Below are 7,500 nucleotides of genomic sequence, written 5' to 3' on the forward strand. Positions count from 1 at the left end.
GCCAGTGCTATGTAAACTTTTTGTTGTTCTTTAGTCCCACAGAACAGCCAAGGTATGTAAACTTTATGCTGTTCTTTAGTCCAACAGAACAGAACGGCCAAGCCATGTAAACTTTATGCTGTTCTTTAGTCCCATAGAACAGAACGGCCAAGCCATGTAAACTTTATGCTGTTCTTTAGCCCCATAGAACAGAATGGCCAAGCCATGTAAACTTTATGCTGTTCTTTAGTCCCATAGAACAGAACGGCCAAGCCATGTAAACTTTATGCTGTTCTTTAGTCCCATAGAACAGAACGGCCAAGCCATGTAAACTTTATGCTGTTCTTTAGTCCCATAGAACAGAACGGTCAAGCCATGTAAACTTTATGCTGTTCTTTAGTCCCACAGAATAGAACGACCATGCTATGTAAACTTTATGCTGTTCTTTACGGTCCCACAGAACAGAACGGCCATGCTATGTAAACTTTATGCTGTTCTTTACGGTCCCACAGAACAGAACGGCCATGCTATGTAAACTTTATGCTGTTCTTTACTGTCCCACAGAACAGAACGGCCAAGCCATGTAAATTTTATGCTGTTCTTTAGTCCCATAGAACAGAACGGCCAAGCCATGTAAACTTTATGCTGTTCTTTAGTCCCCCAGAACAGAACGACCAATGCTATGTAAACGTTTCTGCTGTTCTTTAGTCCCACAGAACAGAACGACCAATGCTATGTAAACGTTATGCTGTTCTTTAGTCCCACAGAACAGAACGACCAATGCTATGAAAACTTTATGCTGTTTTTTAGTCCCACAGAACGGCCAGTGCTATGTAAACTTTTTGTTGTTCTTTAGTCCCACAGAACAGCCAAGGTATGTAAACTTTATGCTGTTCTTTAGTCCCACAGAACAGAACGGCCAAGCCATGTAAACTTTATGCTGTTCTTTAGTCCCATAGAACAGAACGGCCAAGCCATGTAAACTTTATGCTGTTCTTTAGCCCCATAGAACAGAACGGCCAAGCCATGTAAACTTTATGCTGTTCTTTAGTCCCATAGAACAGAACGGCCAAGCCATGTAAACTTTATGCTGTTCTTTAGTCCCACAAAACAGAACGGCCAAGCCATGTAAACTTTATGCTGTTCTTTAGTCCCACAAAACAGAACGGCCAAGCCATGTAAACTTTATGCTGTTCTTTAGTCCCAGAGAACAGAACGGCCAAGCCATGTAAACTTTATGCTGTTCTTTAGTCCCATAGAACAGAACGGCCAAGCCATGTAAACTTTATGCTGTTCTTTAGTCCCACAGAACAGAACGGCCAAGCCATGTAAACTTTATGCTGTTCTTTAGTCCCACAGAACAGAACGGTCAAGCCATGTAAACTTTATGCTGTTCTTTTTAGTCAGTAGAACTTCCTTCTTTCTGTTTCAAACAAACGTTGTTGTTGGTGTGTTTTTTTGTTTGTTTTTTTCTTGCATTTTTTCCTATCGTTCGAGAGTTGTTCGATAGTGATTTCTACCATATTTTGACTCTCTCTCTCTCTCTTTCTCTCTCTCTCTCTCACACACACACACACACTGTGTGTGTGTGTGTGTGTGTGTGTGTGTGTGTGTGTGTGTGTGTGTTCTCTGTGTGTGTGTGTGTGTGCGCGCGCGCGCGTGTGTGTGTGTGTGTGTGTGTGTGTGTGTGTGTGTGTGTGTGTGTGTGTGTGTGTTTGTGCATGAGAGAGACAGAGAACTAGAACGACAGACAGACACAAAAAAAATTAGACATAAACAGACATGCAGACTGACACAGAGATTAACAGCAGTTCAGGGATAGACAGACACAGACAGACAGACAGACAGACGGACAGACAAACAGACAGACACAGAGATTAACAGCAGTCCAGGGATAGACAGACACAGACAGACAGACAGACAGACAGACTCACCAAGGTCACAGGCCTTCTATCTAAGGTAAACACTGAACTCAAAAGCTGCATGGACTTTGCTCACGTTTTGGGACCTTCGTCTAAACAAAGCACACAAAAAAAGCTGTTCTGGGTATCCACTTTGATCATCATGGAAACAGAAAATACACACAGACAGAATCCCCCGCCCCCTCCACCACTTACCTCCAAAAACAAGATCAAAGAGAGAGAGATGTGGGAGAGAGAGATGGGGGTGGGGGGATGACAGGGAGACATACATACAACTGAAAAACAAAACACAACACAACACACACACACACACACACACACACACACACATACACACACACACATACACGCACGCACACACGCGCGCGCGCCCGCGCGCAAACACACACACACACACACACACACACACACACACACACACACACACACACACACACACACACACACACACACACACACACACACACACACACACACACACACACACACACAAATACGGTGACGGAAAAGTAAAGCAAAGCTCTTGCGAAGAAATATTATTACGGACATCAAAGTGATAGGCCCAACACACAGTACCTACACTGTAAAAAGCGATGACATAAACAGAAGACCCACACGCACTGTCTACGTTTTAAAAGTGTTATAAACACCGTCACTCGATAACCTGAACACAAGATGAATGCACAGCTCCACAACACAGATCCATACACACTGCACCACGTTATCAGTCCACTGTCTTTCTCGCCGTCTGTCTGTCTTAAAAGGAATGAATGAATGAACGAATGAATGGAATGGAATGGAGGGGTGTGGAGCTGTATACAAAGTTCACCGAAATTATTATTAAAAACAAACAACAAAAAAACAACAACCAACAACAACACCTGTGAGCTTGAATAAGTTTTCTTCAGTGTTGGGGGGAAGGAGTGGGGGGTCGGGGTGTGTGGGTGGGGGCGGGGGGGGGGGGAGATGATGCTGAATTTCGGACAAACGGCAGTGAATGCAGTCAATGAACACTTCTCATAACCGGAAGTGTTTTCCTGTGCATGCACTTCCTTTTTTTCTTTTTCTTAAACTTCGAACATTTGTAAAGCGGCTGTGTATATACCACTGAATATCTGTCAACATTTTGCAGAAACACTGACTTTTCAAACGCCTTTTTTCTTCTTCTTTTTTTTACTATGAAAATATGTAAAGCAACCGTATATATACCTCTGAATATCTGTCAACAATTTGCAGATACATAGACTTTTCAAACGCTTTTTTTTTTACTATTAAAAAATATGCACAGCAACTGTGTATACACTGAACAATTGTCTTTTTTTTGCAGAAACACGGAGTTTTCAAACGCTTTGTATTTTTTCAAGCTGTTCATGGTACTTGTGTTTGTGAATACAATGAAGGGCCAATAGCAGACCATAATAAATACGCACGTTGCACAATTTCACACCAATTTCTCGGTTAAAAAAAAATCAAAGAAACATTTTATGTAGAGAAAAACAACACCTGCTTTTATGGAATGATCTTTGAACTTGCTGTGTGAAGCCTGCATATCACTGGTGCGAGCACGCATCAGTGATTCCCAACTGAATCTGAACGAGGTTTCGAAAGGCTACGTTATTAATCAAAAGGTTTAACTCACTCAGTACGGCCAGTCCTCTCTTCTCCTCTACACAGACCCCTCGGATGTCCAGTGGGTGTCTGAATGACCCAACCTTTAGCTTCCGTCGTCAGAACTGTGGTATTCTTTGTCAACATTCACCTCTTCAGTATAAGAGCGTTCCGCTTGCAATATTTTGATGATGGTAACTGGAATGAAACGCTGTTAACGTCGTCTCTTTCGCCGTTCGTATGGAGAGAGTTAAACGCCCCAAACACGTTTTATGGCCATTGGTGCAAGTGAGTGAATTCATGTTCGCTTTGTCCAGGGTTTGGTACAAGGAAGGCAGAGCTCAGTCATCTTCGTGTAGGGCTACACATGTGTGTGACTGCAGCTGACTATAATACGAAAGACAAACAATTGATGCCAGTGATTGGAGAGGCTTTTTTTTCCTTTTTTTTTTCTTTTTTTTTTTACGGTAGATAACGGACAAGATATTTCGCATATGCCTGTTTATTGAAATGGGGCGAACAAAACTATTTGGGGGTGGGGGGGGGGTCGTTTTTTTTTTTTTGTTTTTTTTTTTAAAGTAACACACAGAGCTCCTTTCCCTTCCCCTTGAGAGTGTGTGTGTGTGTGGTTGTCTTCCCTTTGTTCTGTCCGTTCAAAATCAAAAGAACAATCGATACATGTGCAACATAAACAACAGAGACAGACAGAGTGAGAGACATGGACAGACAGAGACAGACAGAGACAGAGACAGACAGACAGAAACAGGGACAGACAGAAACAGAGACAGAGACAGACAGACAGAGAGACATGGACAGACAGACACAGACAGAGACAGACAGACAGAGTGAGAGACAGACAGACAGAGTGAGAGACAGACAGACAGACACAGACAGAGACAAACAGACAGAGTGAGAGACATAGACAGACAGACACAGACACAGACAGACAGAAACAGAGACAGACAGAGACAGAGACAGACAGACAGACACAGACATGGACAGACAGACACAGACAGAGACAGACAGAGACAGAGACAGACAGACAGAGTGAGAGATAGACAGACAGACACAGACAGACAGAGTGAGAGACAGAGACAGACAGAAACAAAGACAGAGACAGACAGACAGAGTGAGAGACAGACAGACAGAGTGAGAGACAGACACAGACAGACAGACAGACAGAGACAGAGACAGACAGACAGACATAGACAGAGACAGACAGAAACAGAGACAGAGACAGACAGACAGAGTGAGAGACAGACAGACACAGACAGAGACAGAGAGAGTGAGAGACATAGACAGACAGACACAGACAGACAGAAACAGAGACAGACAGAAACAGAGACAGAGACAGACAGACAGACACAGACAGAGACAGACAGACAGAGTGAGAGACAGAGGTGTGTGTGACAGGTGATCGATCACCGATGTCAGTGCCACACAGTGCTGTCATGTGTCAGGCTTTCCCCGCTCTGGCTTCTCCTGGCTTCTCTGAGAGCTTTCTGCTGTACACTGCCCTGCTGGCGTGTGTCCTCTCTGTCTCTGTCTCTGTGGTTTCTCTGTGTCTGTCTCTGCCTCCCTCTCTCTCTCTCTCTCTCTCTCTCTCTCTGTCTGTCTGTCTGTCTCTTTCTCTCTCTGTGTGTGTGTCTCTGTTTTCTCTCTGTCTCTCTCTCTTAGATGAGGGCTGGAAATTTTTATTCAATTTATTACTGCTTCTCTCTCTCTCTCTCTCTCTCTCTCTCTCTCTCTCTCTCTCTCTCTCTCTCTCTCTCTTATTCTCCTTGCAACAAAGTATTAATGATATAGTAACATGGTCTGAACTTAATCATATGTGCTTACACCCGCAAAAGACGAAATACATTGTCATTACCACAAGGCAAAAGCGCCAAAACCTACTGCCCACTCGTTCTCCATTGTATATCAATGGCGTAATGATTGAGGAAGTCAGTCATCACAAAGTACTTGGTCTTATTATTGACAATAACTTGTCATGGTCTCAACATGTTATGATGACTTGTAAAACTTTATCCAAAAAGATTCATCAACTTTCTAGAATCAAGCATTTCTTAAACAAGCATTGCCGTCAGTTATTTTTCCATGCTTATATCGAACCACAAGTAAATTATGCCTCAACAATATAGGATTCTGCCAGTAAAAATGTTTTAAAACAACTCATGAGTCTACATAGAAGAGCCTTAAAGCTGATACATCTGAAATCGTCATTAACTGTCTCTGATTACAAAGATTTAGGTATTCTGCCATTGAAATGGAAACTCATTCATAATAAGGCGTTTTTCATGTTTAAGATAATGTCTGGTTTTGCTCCTCCGTATCTAAAACAGCGATTCCTTACAAGTACTATACGTAACAACAACAAGATCATGGTACCACTGCCAAGAATTGATTTATTCAAATCGAGTCTCACTTACTCTGGGGGTTGCCTCTGGAACAACATCTTAACTAGTTTTAATGTTCATACAAGTATCACTGTGTTCAAGAAAAGGTATCATGAATACCTGATGGAAAAATTTGCAAAATCTGTTCAGTATACCATATTATGTTATGTCATATGATATTACTGTATTTCACCACATGTCTCACTCTATCTCTTTATCTCATCCTCTCTATAAATACTATCTCATCTCTCTTCTGTCGCTTTTTTCCTCTCTCTCTCTCTCTCTCTCTCTCTCTCTCTCTCTCTCTCTCTCGCTCCGCATTTTTATAAATTACGTGTTGTTTCTTATAAATATCATGCTTATTATAATGTTGTTTCTTTTCTCGTTTTTCTATGAACTTGTTAACATTTACTCATTTCTTCGAGGGCTGGAGAAAGCAATTGTTTGCTTACTCTAATGCTATCGGAAATAAGATCCATTCATTCATTCATTCAATCATTCATTTATTCCTTCATTCATTCATTCATTCATCCTCTCTTTCTCTCTCACTCACTCAATCTCTCTTTTTACTATATTCATATACATTATTGTCATGAATGCAGGTAACATGATTATGTACTTGTAAATGCTACTGTGCAATTGAGTGTATTTGAATTTCATGTATGTTTTTTCTTAAAACGCTTAGAATTTATTTCAAAATGTTCACAATTAAGCCAAGAGCGCTGATTGAAATTGATGTGTGTGTGTGTGTGTGTGTGTGTGTGTGTGTGTGTGTAATTTTTTTTTTTTAATGTTCACAACTGAACTCAAAAGAATCACTTAAAACTGAATTCTTAAAACGTTTCATTTTTATTTTATTTTTATTTTCTTATGACTGAACCCAACAGCGTCACTTAAAATTTATTTTTGACAGATTTTTAAAACGTTTGAATATATACATAATTATTCTTTATTTTCACATCTGAACCCAACAAAGTCACTTGAAATTAAATTTCTGAAACGTTTAAAAAATCATTTTAAGATGTTGACAACTTATAATTGAATTTTAAAACATTAGAAAAAAAAGAGCAATGTTCTCAGATGTTCACAATTATATATATATATATATATATATATATATATGTGTGTGTGTGTGTGTGTGTGTGTGTGTGTGTGTGTGTGTGTGTGTGTGTGTGTGTGTGTGTGTTCACAACTTAAAACTGAGTTTTAAGACGTTATACGCACGCAGAAGATCCAATACGCACGTTAAAGATCATGTAATCCATGCCAGCGTTCGGTGGATTACGGAAACAAGAACATACCCGGCATGCACACCACCGAAAACGGAGTATGGCTGCCTACACGGCGGGGTAAATAAGCAGAACGGTTAGACACAAAAGTGTGACATATATGTGTGAGAGTGTGTATGTCCTGTGTGTGAGAGTGTGTATGTCCTGTGTGTGAGAGTGTGTATGTCCTGTGTGTGAGAGTGTGTATGTCCTGTGTGTGAGAGTGTGTATGTCCTGTGTGTGAGAGTGTGTATGTCCTGTGTGATGAGTGAAACCTGACTGAATGTCGCATGAAACCAATGAAGAGTGCCCAAAGGCAGCCGTCAG

The 7,500-nt window shown here is 41.1% G+C and overlaps 1 protein-coding gene across 2 annotated transcripts in view; it reads right to left on the reverse strand.

Moving 5' to 3' along the window:
• LOC143298341 (androglobin-like) overlaps window positions 1–7,500 on the reverse strand; it is a 225,790-nt gene that overhangs the window by 217,363 nt on the left and 927 nt on the right. The gene's annotated exons all lie outside the window — the stretch shown is intronic.

The sequence above is a fragment of the Babylonia areolata genome, chromosome 23 (genome assembly GCF_041734735.1).
Source record: "Babylonia areolata isolate BAREFJ2019XMU chromosome 23, ASM4173473v1, whole genome shotgun sequence".
Taxonomy (NCBI): domain Eukaryota; kingdom Metazoa; phylum Mollusca; class Gastropoda; order Neogastropoda; family Buccinidae; genus Babylonia; species Babylonia areolata.